Here is a 15253-nt window from a genome sequence, read left to right as displayed (position 1 = left end):
CACATCCCTCTTAACGCAACAAGGGATACAGTACAGATGGCGATCTACCCGCTCCCTCTCCGTCCTACATGACAATACCAGACATGAAGTCATCGACCTACAGGGGGCACAGAGCCTACTACCCACACTGGGATTGTCTCAAGCGAAGATGAAACCCGCAGAAACCCGCGGAACACCACATAGATGGAACCTGGAGAAGGCGGCTACCATTGTTCCACGGCAGAACAACCATGGCTCAAGCGCTGCTGCCTCCACCTGATGCCTGCAATGTGAACTTAACCTGTAACCTAAGGACCTTTAGCATGTACCGCATTCTAATCACCCCAGCGTACAACATCCCCCACATCCCGTATGTATAGACCCCCCTAACCGGCGCCCACTGACCCTACACTTCTCTCATGATGTAACCAAGATGCCTGTCACATATTAAGTAATCTCCCCCCACGCCAGCCCCATGCCCTAGCAAAGGGACAAACATATGAAGAGCTTAACCTGGCGGTGTAATTCCACCCACCCAGTACATAGCTGCATGACTAGACCGACCTGCTATACAAGGACACCATAGATGTACATAGTTAAACGCAAAGCACTCGTATACATGTATAACACAACCGCAATAGTTTACGCGCAGTCTATAACACTCATGCGTTTTTATGATGTGGATACTCACTTAACCTATGTGGCGCATTTATTGTAATAATAGGATGTTCAGCCTTGCGGTTTTGCGACAACATAAGCGGCAAACACGGTTAAATAATACCAAGCTACGATGTTACTAGTTTACCTAACTCGTATATAATATAAAAATTGTGCATGACTCCCCGATCACCCCAATGTAATATATGTTGAGTCGCCTATGGAATGCCGTTGGGGTACCTAAGGCTTGTTGTAACCTCTATATGCACTGCAAAAAAAATACAAAATACAGCGGCTGTGCTTTCTTGCTGAGCCGCGGTATTATTAAGCGTGCCCCCAGCCTGCAGAATTAAAAAAAAAAAGACCACAAGGCATATAAGAAATTATATGTAAAACTGAGAATGTTTTTTTGGTTTTGTTTTATGTTGTTCCCCTCTTCCCATTTTTAAATATGTTATTCTTATTTGATATTACGTAATGTATGCATGTTTGGTTATCACAAAATAACCCAATTTCTCATTTAAAAAAATAATATAGAATATATAGGGGTTCACTTAAACAGAAATGGGGAAATTGTGCTAGAATGATCTCATGACAACAGTGCCAAAAAGGCTTTGTGCCTTAAGGGATTAAAGTGAGGAGAGCCGATCTCCTCCAAAATTTGTGGATGACAAGTTCACATATAGCATAGGTATTGCTTGGAATAACCCGTTAAATGTTTTCATTAGCGTATATCTACTAAACAGTGATTATTTTAAATAATTTTTTTGTTTAGGCAGTGGAGTGTCCCCTTAATGAACTGTATGTATCTTTTGTTTACTGTTTTGTGAATATGGAGCTACTGATAGGCTGAAATGGTCAGCTGATGCTCTCAGCGCATTAGCCCAAGGCTTCCTGACTTGAAGCCTTGAATTGGAACAGAAGTGAAGGGTCAGACCAATCAGGTGCGGGATTGAAGACTTTGTTAATCAAAAGTTTAACCCGGTTTCACTCATTGTGGTAGGCCGGCGCTTGGGACCTCCTTACACCATAACAACCTAATTTCTGCAAAGTTGTTTTGGTGCCCAGAAGGGTCTTTTAATCTTTTAATATTGCAATTGGCGTTGCTGTTTTCCTAACAATTGATCTAAATATGTTTAGTATGGCCAGCAGAGGGCACTATAGTTTCAAGTAGTTCTCTATCTGTTTTTTTTTGTGTCCTGAACTTATACATGTAATGGGCAACTGTACCAAAATAATTTTGTGTGTTATCTTATGGAATGATCCTGTTTCTTTTCACATTTAAATTCTTATACAATGTTGCATTAGGCATCTCACAAAAGTAGCCCTCCCTCCCAAATGACCAATAGTGTGCTTGACCTGTCTTGCTTTAAAACAATGGGCTTACATAGGTGTTGTCCTTTTTCATGTGAAATTAAATGGATTATTCAGGTGAAAAGGCTAGGGTTCCACAGACGTTCGAGAACTACATTTCCTAAGATGCTCGATGACCTTTGGGCCATTGTAGTAGAACTGTTTACAAACATCTTGGATGCCACAGTTAGACATCACTGTGCTGTGGGTCGGCCATGTCGATGCTCTGTACAATTCTGGTTTTGTAAATTGGTGAAGATTCCTGTCAAAACTATTGCCAGTAGGAAAACCATAGTATGCGACTCAAAAATGCAGGTTAATTAAGGTGACTCTGCCATCAAATATTGTATCCACTACTGCAAAGTAATTAAAGGGACACTACAGTCACCAAGATCACATCTCAATGAAGGGGTCGGTTTGCAGTGTCCCTGTACTTTTATCCCTGCAATGTTTGTTAGTGGCTGTATTGAATACTAATCTGCTGTACTGACAGAGTAAAGCTTGGTCATGTGACACTGAAACCCATAGAAAAGTAGTAAATATAATGCTTTCCTTTGGGGAAACTTGGATTGTCCCCGATTCTCCTCTACGATGAGCATTGGATTGGACCATCTCCACAGGATGCCTTGCGGTAGGTGGATAGATGAGCAGGTTGAAAAAAGTTAAATAAAACTTTTATTTTTATTAATTTTAATTCCAAATGGGGCAGGAGGGCCTATATTGAATTAAGAAAAATGGCACCACAGTGTTGGTCATACAGGATTATATTCCTGATATTCCTTTTACTGTGTATACCTTGTGTTGATCTTTTTTTTTTTTATATGAACGATTTGTCTCTCTGGGCACTCCGTATCTTCTGCAAGCTCAAATAAACCTTACCTTCTCTTATGCGATTAAACAGACAACGTTCCCCCGAAAAGTAAGGGCATTAAAGCGGCACTGACCATTTTCCATTTTTATGAAGTTAGGAGATCAATAAAAAGCTCATAAAGACTGTTGGAATTCCATTGAAATTCTAACACAATAAAAAGATAAGTGTTGGTGGCTAGATCTTTTACTATAGTATCATGCCATCACTGGATTGGGCAGGACTCTTCTTGTGCAGTGCATATTAGAGTCCTACATCAGTTTATTGTGTATAAACGTAATAATCTGTGGAAGATCCTGCCAGATCATAATCCCATTGTACAGCGCTACGGAACTTGCTGGTGCTATATAAATAATAATAATAAATGGACCCCTGTATTCATATTGATGATGTTGTCTTTTGGCAGATGAAGATGTATATTGACATTCTTTCTCTCCTCCTTCTGCATGGACATATCATATTGGTGATTAACCAAAACATTTAAAATCCCTGAAAGTGATTGTGTCACTTTAAATATACCCAAAAAAATAACACTACTCTATGGCTAGATAAAAATACCAATAATACCAGATGTTTTTTTTTTTTGAATTCTTTATTTTTGTTGCGCAGGAGGGTACAGAAATATTGTCGGACGCCACAACAGCGGACATGAGCATATCAACGAGTTAAACAGTGGCAGCGGTACATGCGCATTTTTAGGTACAGGTTTATCCATGCGCCATAGTTGCATTCCTAGATGCGTATACAAGCTTAGTATTGGCGTGAATGTATATACATTTTAAAACATAGACTAACTAGACATTTTCGCGTTAAACAAAACTAGTGGGTTGTTACGTTGCTATAGAGTACGGTCATTTAGTAGTAGTAACAGTAGTATAGCTATCATATCATGAGGATAAACAAGTGAACAAAACATTATGCTAGACACTCTGACACATGTTTAGTGCAGGCAGGATGGTTTCCCGTGGCGTCAGTGCACTCATATTAATAACATGGTAATGGCATAAGCTGGTAGTGGCATATGTATGTATGGTAATGGCATAGGCTTACTAAGTATGGCTGACGGGAAGGGAAACCAAGGGTGCTCATTAGTCAGAACACACAACATTAAAACACTGGTATAGGTCTAATATGTCTGCCGAATGGCAATGCATTAATGTTAGTAGCTCAAGATAAGCAGGCTGACATATGGTGAGTTGGCAGTATGCTTGACTATATGAAATAGACATTCTAATCATAACAAATAATTAGACACGGGCTTTAACACTAGAACAGTAAGATTAGATGAAATAAAAATAAAATGTACAGTAAAAGCATGAACATATCGTAAAACAGAACGGCATTTGGTTGCAGACTAAAGCATAGTAACATTATGCTATGAAATCACTGGGTACGAGTGTGGTCAGACATATCACGTTAAATATCTATTAATGCTAGCATGGGAGTGCAGTTTGCATAGGATATACTCGAGATCTCTGAGTCCGGGTGTTTCATTACCGCGTGGGCTAGGAACAGTCCAGGCTAAGAGGGCCCGTGTGCGGCGGTGTAATGAGTGCTTCATCCGATACCCAGTGTAGGTAAGTCCCTGGTTCCATTCCCTTCTGTTTCCCTGGAAGCCTCTTTGATCGCCGGCGTGCAGGACGGTACAGCCTCTTGGACATGCATTCTCCAGGGTGCTGTGGGGGTACGGTGGGGTGCTGGAGTAAGTCTCTGCGGTCTCTTGTGAGGGTACTCCACGTGGTGAGTGCAGGTCGTCCGGAGGGAGATGAAATTGCTTAGGGGTAGTCCCTGCTGGTGGGTACTACACCTCACCGCTGGTCCCGGTTTGCGGCTACAGTGTGTGTATCGAGTCGCCCGCCTCTTCCTTCCCGCCTTTTTAACTTTATTACCGCGGCCAGGAGCCGCGCGTCTTTGCTTGGTCCGGCCCTGGGTTGCCGCTGGTGGGGTTACCGCTCCTGTGCCTCCCTGGTAGTATAGTTTAGCCCAGAAGGCTGCAAACAAACGGTCTAGCCTTTCTTCTAGGGAGAGTTGCTGATGATTGTGCCGGGGGTTACACGTGGCGTCCGCCATGATTGTGTACGCCGCTCCGGTAATATGGGATAGGCACCGCTGTATTCTTGCCTCTTTGTCACAGGCTTAGGTTGCCGGGATATCCCTCACCGGCAGGGGGGGAGGGAAGTGAGTATGCCGGGAAGACCTCCAGATGAGTGGCTACTGTCAGCGTGGGGATCGGCCGCCTCCCTCGCCTTGTCTTAGTAGGCCTCAGGTCTATCCCCGGTTAGTAGTCGCTGATTGCAGTCGAGATGCTTAGTGCCCGAGTCTGCCGTGTGGGGCTTCTTTCTCCAGGTTGTTTAATCCACGATTAGTTAGATTTTTCCCCGTTTTTGTCAGATTATGAGCATTTTTGGCACGGAGCTCTGCTCCTGTGCGACCTCTCAGCATGGTAGCTTGGCTCCGTCCCCAATACCAGATGTTTTAATGGGTAACACCAGGCGTCCCCAAACTCCGGCCCTTCAGATGTTGCTGAACTACAACTCCCATGATTCTCAGCCTATCTATTTCATTCATAGAATCTTGGGAGTTGTAGTTCAGCAACATCTGGAGGGCCGGCGTTTGGGGAAACCTGGGTTACACTAATGACCTCCAGCACAAATCAAGATGTGAAGGATGTTTTGTTGAATTACAGTAATACTTCGGTTTACGAATTTAATGCGTTCTCCGGGACATTTCTTATTGCGAAAAATTTGTAAACCGAAACGCGGTTTCCCATTAAAAAAAACAATGAATCTGTTCTGGAAGTCAGAAAAAAGTCAAAATGAGCTGGCATGGAAACCAAACCACAATGCAGAACACACAGTAAAAGGCATGCAAACGACGAAGCTCAGCTCCCTACCTTTCCATCTCTTGAGAAATGCACTCAAAAAGTCCCAAAACCACTGCAAACAATTTCCTCCACACTCGACGCCACATGCTACCCACAGGCTCCAGCATGCACAGGGCAGTGCTATAAACCTCCCAGGCGCAATGCATCCTGGGGAAACTTGCTTTGTATTGCGAAAAAAAAATTGTAAACCGAGGCATTATTTTCAATGGATATTTATTTGTAAACCAAAAATTATGTTAACCGAGGCGTTTGTAAACCGAGGTAACACTGTATGTACAAACATAAATTTGACTTCCTTAATGTTAAACTAAACCTATTACAATGTATCAGTGTGCAAGCTGAGAGTTTTTAAATCAACCATAATTTATTTGCTACCTTGTTAAGTGCTTTGCCCCAGCTGTTAACTAATTTACATGGATATTAGCGTTGCAAAGAGATTGTAAAAAATGTAGTTTTTAACATTTCATTAAAAATCACATTTTGTAGCTCTTTGCATAGATTGGTATTGATACAGTCATCAGTGAATAAGTGGGTAATATAATCACAGAGTACACAAACCGCTAAAACCTACAGGAAAATGACAGACTATCACGAAAAAGTAAAATATTTATTATTTACGGTATGTATCTGCTTTTTAAAAATTCTGCTTCAGTATTCCGCTTGTCCAACGTTTGGGTTGCAGTGACAGCTAATGATACATTAATCCTCTCCCACTACCCTATAAACTGTAGTGCTTATAATGCTTAAAATGCCACTTTCACTTTAAAGTTAAACTGTTGTTACTGTCTCTTTAAAAATGTATATTCTGAAGAGGTGACTGATCTGGAGTGCACTAAGATAATGTAAAACATCAATAAAGATATTGTTGATAAGATCAAGACAGGTATTTAGTGAGATAAGGTTTTAGAAAACATTCTAAGTGATACAAAAACCCAGTCACTAATGTAACTCCCACCCAAAAAAGCAGTGAGAAACAGAAGTTAAAATTTATTTTATATTGCTGTATGTATTGATAATTGCTGGTATTTAAAGTGATCCTGTAATGAAATGTTTACTTTGGGCCATGAGATCTCATTAAAGGAACACTATAGGGTCAGAAACAAAAACATGTATTCCTGACCCTAAAGTGCTAAAATCACTATCTAGCCCCCATGCCTTTCCCTCCACTAAATATAGTAAAATGTTACTTTTTGTCGAGTTTGCAAGTGATGACTCTGCCCCTGATCTGCCTGCTTGGCTGACATAATCAGAAGTGGTGATCTGAGCCAAGCACAATTCTTTCCCATAGGAAAGCATTGGTTGGCTGAGCTTGTCAATGTGGCAGATCAGGGGCAGAATCAGCACAAGGGGAACACAGCCCTGGCCAATCAGCATCTCTATGAGGAACATTCAGGAAGCACCTCTAGCTGCCTTCTGAGAAGTGGCCAGTGGAGGTATCCCTAGGCTGTAATGTAAACACTGCGGTTTCTCTGGAAAAAAACAATGTTTTACTGTAAAAAGCATGAAGGGAATGATTTTACTCCCCAGAACAAATACAATAAGCTGTATTTTTCTGGTGACTATAGTGTCCCTTTAAACAATAATTCTATCCTATAATAACCAATGGTATATCTAGCTGTTTCTTGAACTATTATGTTTGTACATTGCTCCTCTCCCGAGTGCAAGTGCCACCATCTCCCTGTCTTTATGGTTGTTATTCTAATGTAACACTGCTCCTTAGCTCCTTAACTGCTCTAAAGCAAGTGGCCTGAATGGAGATACTTCCCCAAGTGCAATTTCCCCAATCCAGTGCTTTGCCATAAGAAATATTTTGGAAGTCAGTGGGCAGGAGACCATCTGATTGAAACAGCAGAGTTTTTACCTGCTTTTTCGGAGGAAGCACCTCTAGTGGCTGAATGAGTGACAGCCACTAGAGGCATTTAAAACCTGTAATATCATTGAGATGAAGTAGTCTTGGTGCCTATAATGTCCCTTTAAGTAGAATGTGTCTCTAGTGGTTATCTGGTGTTCTCAGTGTTCCTTCAATCCTTACCCTAAACACCCTCCCAATCTCTCCAGTGTTCCATGTTTTCAAATTTTTGCACCACCATGGGTAGTTTAACGGCCAGGAGTCCGTGTGTGTTTGAGTTAATTTTTACATTGAAGAATGGATCACCCATTAATGCCATTTATGTCATTTCAACCTAATTTCAACAAAAATAGTATCATTGGGGGCTGCCACCCACAGATTCTGCATCGCAAACCATAACAATTTGATTTACTGGTTATGGTACCTAGAGTATCTCTCTAATTACCACTAGGTTAGGTAGGTATTCCCTCACTGTAGCACAGTTCATGGAACTAATTTTTCCGAACTCTCTCTGTTTTCCCCCCCCCTTTACTTTTGGATACTTTCCAATGTTTGCCCAGGGCATTTAAATTCAATATATGTCTATGTTCTGTTCCCTAACACTTCCCTTATAACGAATCTGACCTTCATCTGCCATTTGAGGGGTCTAGAGGTTTGAGTTTCTTATATTTATGCTGTCAGAGAGTTTATGAATTAAAATCTGTCATTTCCTCATTCCCTCCATCCCTTAGTGTCTATGAATAGAGGTCTACGGTGCAGCCTGTATTTAATTTGCCGCTTTACTGATGCATGCAGTTCATTTAGATTCCAAATCCAAGTGCTCTCCTATGATGAAGACCTTTTAGAATTGTTCTAAATAAATAATAAACCTTAAGATCTAAATGTGCCTTGTTGCCATCTCATCCATGTTGTAAGTGTTGGTATTTAAAATAAAAACATACAGGTTATTAAATCTCATTGAGATGAAATGGTCTGGGTGCCTGTAGAGTCTCTTTACCAACAGGCATGTCTAATTGTTGAACAGATTCAGGCTTCAGAAAACGTGCTCTGGAGCTATTGCCCCGATTAGTTTTCTTTAATTTCTCAAGTGTGGCCATTGAGCTATATTTGTGTGAACCTTGTGGAGAAAATACATTGAAGCGTACATGGCAGTTTTTCATTCTTTGGGCTGCCTCAATATAATAATAAAAAAAAAAAGGTTTTGCTGCTAATTAGTGCGAAACAAATGTAGGTAATACCACAACTCTATATTGAGTGTTTTGTGACACTTTTGTTCTATATACACTAGGGGTATTAGCTGATCATTGTTAACATTTTCTGTTGCCAAGTTTTCTACATGTGTAAAAAAAATAATCCCAGATTTAAACTGACACCCCAAACAATTTATTGTAGTGGTTATGGTACCCAAACACACTTTGTAAACAAGTGGAATCTCTGTTAAATGTATTTGTTTTTTGTTTAATCATATACATAATCTTTGTTGTCCTTATCAGTCTACGAGTTTGTAAACTATGAATGCAATTTGCGTGTTCTATACTATTCAGTGAAATGCTATAAGCAGGGCTGGTACTACACTATTTTAAGCCCTCTGTGTCTTCCCCTCCCAGCCCCTAGGCGTGTGTCTTCCCCTCCCTAGGCGTGTCTTACCCTGAGCCCCCTAGGCGTGTCTCTCCCCCCCCTGATGCCCCCAGGTGTATCTTACCTCCCCCCCCCCCCGATCCCTCTAGGCGTTTTTTACCCCCCCCCCCCCCCAGTACCCTAGTCGTGTCTTACCCCCTCCTCCCCCCAGTATAGTGCATAGTGGTCAACAAGTGTGTGGAATACATCTCAAAGCTTCTAGTGAGTCTCGTAGAATTTGTATGAGTCATTTGGTGTTTGTAACAGCAGGGACATCCAGTTAGGTAAGTAGATGTTTTACTCTAGATATTTGCCAGTATTTCTGTATAGATTAGTAGATATACCTTTCAGAAGTCATCCACATGTTTTATGGATGACTAATCCACAAAAAGATGTATTTCTATAGTGAAACTTTTGTTCAGCTGTTTAATTTCACACCGCTTAGAAGAGCCTTGTGATATCCTGTGTGATTCAATTTGTTTCTTAGTGATCTGTTTCTGTTTTGGAAGATTTTAATTGCTCTAGCTCAAAAATACACCTAATTCGCAAGCCTGTGGCTGAGATGCAGTGATTACTGTCTTTCATATGTTGAATTGATATGGAATATTCCACGATATGTAATAAACTGCTTGGGTCAAAATTGTACTTTTCTGAAAGGCAAACAGTCAGCGTTTTTATAATTTCTTTTATCAATACTGTACACACAATTATTAAATTCATTCTGAATTAAAGAAACAAATGTGAAATTAATTGTACCAACAAAGTGGTAGTAATGTTTATCCTTAGGTTATGTGTATTCGGATTAACCTGTCCTGAAAATCTTTCGGTCACTAGCAAAGATTTGCGTTCTACCTGTCTTAATAAACCTTTGATTCAGATGTATTTCATTTTCTCTCCCTTTCCCTGCAGCTCACATTTCCTGCTTTATTTCGGATGTGGAGATTCTTAGAGCAATGAAAAGCTAAACAGGTGAGAATGATGTATGTTTTAAACTATCTCTGTGTGTTCGCAGTAGTGCTTGTGGTGTCAAATCGTTTTAGAATGGTTTAACTTCTTACCTGTGGCCCACTGGGTGCCACTCGTTGCCTCCACTACTTCCTGTGGAGAGCTTTCAGGTCAGTATCAGCTAACGAGCTAGCCCTTCTTAGGAACTTATCGTTCTCCATAGGAAATAATGGAGGTAGGGAGTGATGCCTGATAGACCCCAGGTAAGAAGTCTAATCTTTTTACAACTATTTGTTTTGTTCCAGTTTGAGGAGGGGGGTTCAGGGCAATCTTGGCACTATAAACACTTATATGGTGTTTGGAATGTTCCTGTAACGATTTACGGTGTGACAGGGAAGGAAGGGTTGGGAGAATTAGCTTCAACAAGCAGAGCAACAACCCACTTTCCAAAATAACACTATTTCTGGATGTACGGTGTGGCGAAAGTGACCTCGCCACTGTTTTTTTGAGAGGCCTGTTTGCTTGCCTCCTGCCCTGTGACTATGGACCCTGTAATATACCTTGCCCAATACACTTTAAAAGGCTCCATTCAGGTAATGTAAGTACTTTTGTACTCCATAAAGAGAGACCGACCATTGGCCCTAATTCCCTGAAACTGTTTTGGGCATGAAACCATGCTTGCGGCCAGTCAAAAAGAGACTTTCATGAAACTTTTGAACTCCTGCTCTGATCTGGGTGATTTTTGGATATGTTGTTCGCCCAGATCAGGGCTATTTTTGGGGGTATGTTATGTTTTGGGGTACTTTCTGAACTTTGTGAAATTGTGGTTTTTCTGCTTGGAGATAATTGAGTTTCTTACAGGACTTTACTCAATTATCTCCCAAGCAGAGGGGAGGGATTGTGTGCTGTACATGGGCGTGTCACAGACTGTATGTTTATTTTGATTGGTTTATGTCCTTTGTGTTCCTGTGCCCAATCAGGTCCAGGGGTGTTCCTCTGGCCTGGAGAATTGTATAAAAGGCCAGTGTGCCCCATTAAAGCTGAGTTCCTGTTTTACCCTCAACATAGTCTTGTCTCATGTATAAGGGAAAAGGCTGCACCTACCCTGGGGATTACTATATCACTATACTCCCCAGGGATTATAATCACTAGGCTCTTTTAAGAGCTGTTCCTGCTTGACTCTCTGGAGGAAGAGAGGTTCACTCACTAAAACCTGGAGCATTGTCGTAGTACCAGGTTGGGTAGGAGACGGCGAGTTCCCAGCCAAGCTGTAATGCTGGATGTGGGGACGGCGGTGCTGATGGTGTCTGGTGGAGTGGTTGGAGTCCTCGGTGAGCACTAGGAGCATCCGTCAGCGGAGGTACCCAACCGGGGTACAGGAAGCTCTGTTACATGTGTTTTAAGCAGAGATACTTTACATCCAGACTCCTACCACCAGGACCATTTCAAATCACTGAAGTGCTCATGGTGGTTGGAGTAACCTTTTAATATTAGCTTTTTTGTATGTTTAATCTCTTTACTTTGGTAAAAAGGGCATAGTTCTTTTGCACTTTTTTTTCCTGTTTTCTACAATTTATGAAATCGGAAATGTTTACTCCGTTCCACTTTAAAGCATTTCATTTATAAACCATATTGTACTAGCAATATGTCCCCATCTGTAACTGTTTTGAAATCTGTACTCCACCCGGAAAATGTAACTTATTCTTCTGTGTGTCCTGCATGCCTGCTTTAAAACAAGCTGCAACCTTGGTGTTATCAGCTGGTAGAAGCTAAACAATCTTTTTCACTAGCTACAGACAGTGCCATTGATAATATCAAGGCGTTAGAGTTGAATCCAATTATCTCCATTCTCAAATTGACAATAACAGAAGGACAGAACAATCAACTCGCCTCTTGTCACCAGAAAGTCATTAAAAGAGCACTCAATACTAATCTGTGTTTTGTAATGGACTAATGGATCAAAATACGATTTTGATTGTTTGTTGAATTCAAGGTACTTTGACGTTCCATAGATAAACATAATATTGTCTCGACTCCATCCACTGGACATGGTCATCGTTCAAAGAGAATTCTTTGCCTTTGGTTTGTATGTAAACCTGTGTAACTCTATTCAGCAGGCAAAATGATTGCATTGGCATTGTTTGTGCCCCCAGTGTATTTGCATACTGGCATGATGCTCTCAACTTTTCATAGATATATATATATATATATATATATATATATATATATATATATATATATATATATATAAACGTCACTCTTGGACACCATGACAAAAATGAGCTAGTGTGCAAGGTGTAAGGTGGCTTAATGTATTTTTTTTATTTTTTATTATTCTTTATTTTTGTTCTGCAAGGAAAAGACAGGCAAGCTTGCACTGCCACAACAGCAAGGGAAAGCAGGTTAAATAACACAATGAGACGATTGCATGGCATTGGGATATTTCAGCACACATTTTTCATGTAAGATAATATAGTAGAAGTCAGGCTAAGTTATGTGTACAAACAGTATGTACAGCAAAGCAAGTATTCAGTTGACCATTTTTTTTTTGTTTTATTATTTAAACCAGCAAACACTTTCTTTTTTTTTTTAAATCTTTATTTTTGGGTGCAACAAGGAATAACATACAGGTTTGCATAGCCACGACAGCATCAACAAGCTTAAAGGACCACTCTTGGTGCCAGGTACCTCTCCTTTTTTTTTTTTTTTTTTTTTAAATACACTGCCGTTTCTGAGAAAATGCAGTGTATTTTTTCCCCCTAATCCCACCTCTAGTGGCTGTCTATGAGACAGCCACTAGAGGGTGCTTCCGCAATCCTCATTGTTAGAATCACAGTGAGCTGACGTCAGACGTCCTCTTGGACGTCTAACGTTATTCCCCTGTAATGCAGGCAGCTCAGATGTGAGCGCGCCTGCATTATAGCCTATGCTGAGATGTAAACGCGCCGGAGCGCGTTCACATCTCAGTTATATTCCTCGGAGGCCAGTGTGTGAGAGAGAATCTCTCACTGAAGACAGAGTGCCGAAGAAGAATGAGGAATGGGAGGTGGGCTAAGGGAGGACAGTGGGCGGTGAACTGAGATGTCACTCAGTTCGCCGCTCGTGAACGCGCACACCGCGCACATGCGCGGTGTGCATACAGTTTCTTCCCATTGAGATTCATTGTAGTCAATGAATCTCAATGAGAAGATTTTCATTGGATGAGCGCTGCGCTGGACGCGCATGCGCTTTTCACCCGCAATGATTTCCTATGAGTGGAAATTCATTGGCGGACGGCGGAGAAGAGAGTCAGCAGACCCGATGACCGCACGGGAGGTGTAGACGATCGGTGACGTAGCGCTGCAAAGAAGGTAAGTAAATGGGTATTTAGAATAGGTTTTAAAAGTTTAAAATGGGGTTCAGAGGGGCACAGAGTAGTCAATTATAGAATAAGGCTGTTAAATCAGGTAGTTTATGGGCAACTAGAGTGGTCCTTTAATGTGGTCAAACATTTGCATACAGTGTCATGACATGAGGTATAATTGCACTTTTTTATGGGTTAAAGAAACTGGAAATCTTGAAAAATTACAGGCTAGAGAAGTAGGTCACAGGTTAGGTAGGTAAGTATGTTGAGTAAGGTAGTTAGCAAGGTTAACATGTCAAGGTATAAATCAGGCTTAACATAAGATTCTATTCTACCCTGTGTGCTAGATGGTAAACATATACAGTATTTAGTGTTTATCAGGCTTAACCCCTTAAGGACCAAACTTCTGGAATAAAAGGGAATCATGACATGTCACACACGTCATGTGTCCTTAAGGGGTTAAACATGACTTAGATTGTGATACATATATATGCAGAGTGAAAGATCTGCCGGGTTTAGAGATTAGGCTTTGGTGAATACCGCTTCGCTTTTACATTTAAGAGCCATCGGGCAGACAGATGGGTAAGGGAAAACAGTGGATTAAATAGCGTGCTGGATGGGTATCTCATACATGCAAAGCTTATCTAGTTTCTCTGACTATTGCGCCTGGGTAGTAGTGAAGGCGCTTTTAGGGCATGAATTAAAGGCTTTACAGTGCTATGTTAAGAGACATGCTGCGAGTAAAGTCACCAGGTCTGAGCAGGTTATTGGGCCAGCAAACACTTTTAAACTAATATACAAATCAAAATAAAGCAAGAAAAAAACTTTGAAAAGTATGCAATGAATGTTTACAAACGTACTATAAACTTGGTCAGATTGCATTACTAAGTACGCCTCTCAACTAAGGGAGTTTCTTTACCCTCACCCCCTGCTCCTACTTACACACGCAGCCCAGTTTCAGACTGGTCCATTAATGATAGGAGCAGGGCATCATTGTGCAGCAGCAAGAGAGAGAAACAGACAACGGAGCCTGCTCCCCATGAACACACTGATCAGACTACCTCTCTTCTCCCCCTGTCAGGATGTTGCAAGTTGAAGAGATCTCCCAACTGCACATGTGTGACTCTGTCAGGCATGCCCAATGCACTTTTCCAGCATTCCTAGGGATAGGACATTGATTAAATCTTGAAAGCATACAAAAGAAGAAGCAGATAAATATGAAGGAAAAAAAAAATCACATTTACCTGCTTTTTTTTTTTAGCCTGCAGAGTGAGGCAATTTTCTTATTCAAAGCTTTTGAATTAGACCATTGTCTCTGAGAAATCAATGTCCCTTTAATTTGCATTGCATGCCAGGCTGTGCCTTGCATTAAATGCCATAAAAAAAAGTGTGAAAACAAAAAGCAGAGATAATTATTAAGTGAGATTAAGAATTGTGGAAACTTAACCAGGAAAATAGCCAGCCTGGAAATATATTTCAATGCTGGTGCATTTTTTCATTCATCTTTTTGGTCTCAAATTTTCAATTCTCTTATCAGTGCTTCTCCGGTCCTGTTTTAGTGAATATACCCCAAAGTGAGTATTTTTGTTTAAGCACATCTAGTGAAAAATACTTACAAAGTACCATTGTATGCAACGTTCCATTATATTTCTTTTTGGCTGTGTGGACTTTTTTTTTTTCACTACTTTAAATATTTATTTTAATGAAATTTGCAGATTTGTAAGCTTTTGCTGTAAATCACATTACATTTTAATCGCT

At 40.8% G+C, this 15253-nt stretch overlaps 1 protein-coding gene across 2 annotated transcripts in view; it reads left to right on the top strand.

The window, feature by feature from the left end:
• SGMS1 (sphingomyelin synthase 1) overlaps positions 1-15253 on the top strand; it is a 308095-nt gene that overhangs the window by 92563 nt on the left and 200279 nt on the right. For both annotated transcript variants that reach the window (XM_063434129.1, XM_063434127.1), the window contains exon 2: positions 10117-10176. The gene's annotated coding sequence lies outside the window, so the exon portion shown is untranslated. The remainder of the gene's footprint in view (positions 1-10116; positions 10177-15253) is intronic.

The sequence above is a fragment of the Pelobates fuscus genome, chromosome 10, assembly GCF_036172605.1.
Source record: "Pelobates fuscus isolate aPelFus1 chromosome 10, aPelFus1.pri, whole genome shotgun sequence".
Taxonomy (NCBI): domain Eukaryota; kingdom Metazoa; phylum Chordata; class Amphibia; order Anura; family Pelobatidae; genus Pelobates; species Pelobates fuscus.
This window is presented reverse-complemented; position numbering and strand designations above follow the sequence as displayed.